This window comes from Micropterus salmoides, unplaced genomic scaffold (assembly GCF_014851395.1).
Source record: "Micropterus salmoides isolate LMB-PRFRI ecotype aquatic unplaced genomic scaffold, ASM1485139v1 Ms_hic_scaffold_558, whole genome shotgun sequence".
Taxonomy (NCBI): domain Eukaryota; kingdom Metazoa; phylum Chordata; class Actinopteri; order Centrarchiformes; family Centrarchidae; genus Micropterus; species Micropterus salmoides.
Window position 1 is genome coordinate 24,907 of NW_024044302.1, and position 1,422 is coordinate 26,328.

The following is a 1,422-nucleotide window of genomic DNA, read 5'->3' on the forward strand; positions in this document are numbered from 1 at the left end:
GATCAAACTCATAATCTAAAGACTATGAGCCATGTACCTCCCCCACTGAGCTAATCAGTGACACTAAAACCAACTTAAGATTACCACTGAGAAACGTTCTTGCCAACCCCTGTGTTAAACTACTGTTTTGTTATCTCGAGATCACAAGAAAACAACAATCATTATCTCGCGATCTCGAGATAACGAGATAATCATCCCGTTATCACGGGAAAACAGAGTATGATAAAGATTAGGGCTTAGGGCTTCCGTAGTATGCAAAATAATACTACAATACGAATACAAAAATTTCCAAAAAATATTCAGAATAATTAACAAAGAAGGTGCAATGTGCCATCACTGTGAAGTGAAATGAGTCAGTGGAAACGCATAAATCTGAATTCAGACATTTTTTAGATACTCGTGTAGATTTAACCATTTATTTATTTAATTTCATCTTTCATTTCTGTCACACAGATTGAATATTAAACCAGAACACCAGAAGCTCACTTTTATTTTGAAATCTGCTGTGACCGTAATGCCTAGAAAATACACGCATCGCAAAACCAAGCGGGGGCTGGCTTGACGGCAGTGAATTTAGGAGGTGTGCCTGAACGCACCACACGGACGTGCGTGACTCACGTCCGTGCGGAAGTAAACAATGCGCAGCTGACGTGGAGCAGCAGACTTCACCACCAGCGGGACCGACCGGACCTGAATTCTCTGGTTTTGAGGAACATTTAATCGCTTCAGTCGTTGTTTTGATTAAAAATGTGTTAAACGGTCTTTGTTGGCGTCGTCTAAACTCCCGCGATAACTAACGGCCCTCGTTAAAGCCTTGTTTTGTGAAGTAAAATGGCGGCAGCGGAGGAGGCCAGCAGACCGTTCGCAGGACTTTCGGACGTCTCCATCTCGGAGGACATCGCGGTCGAGGGGGACATCTCTGTGCCGGTCGGCTCCTCCGGCCGGGACGACGAGTTCTCCACGCTGGACGAGCCGGTGAAGGAGACCATCCTGCGGGACCTGCGGGCGGTGGGGAACAAGTTCATCCACGTCCTGTACCCGAAGCGAGCTCGGCTCTGCTGCGGGACTGGGACCTGTGGGGCCCGCTGCTGCTCTGCGTGACGCTGGCTCTGCTGCTGCAGGGCGGCGCGGCGGACAGCGACGACCAGGGGGGCCCGCAGTTCGCTGAGGTACTGACTCTTTAATTAGGGCCTAAGCATGAAGAAGGACCCTGTTGAAATGCAGTTATTATTTTCCTAAACGCGCTTAAAAACTCACAAACAAAACTCAAATGTGGTGGAAATGTACCCGTCACATGGTTCGCGCGAATGGGCGTGGCCAAATGGCTCGCTAGCGCCCCCTAAAGAGCAGCGCCCTGGACCACCACCCAAATATAGCGAATTTTTTGTGCGAGCTATGACACTATGAAAAAGCCTCTGTGAG

General features: G+C 48.7%; 1 pseudogene; it reads left to right on the top strand.

The window, feature by feature from the left end:
- The first annotated feature begins 613 nt into the window (after positions 1–613).
- LOC119889607 lies at positions 614–1,234 on the top strand (annotated as a pseudogene).
- Positions 1,235–1,422: the final 188 nt, after the last annotated feature.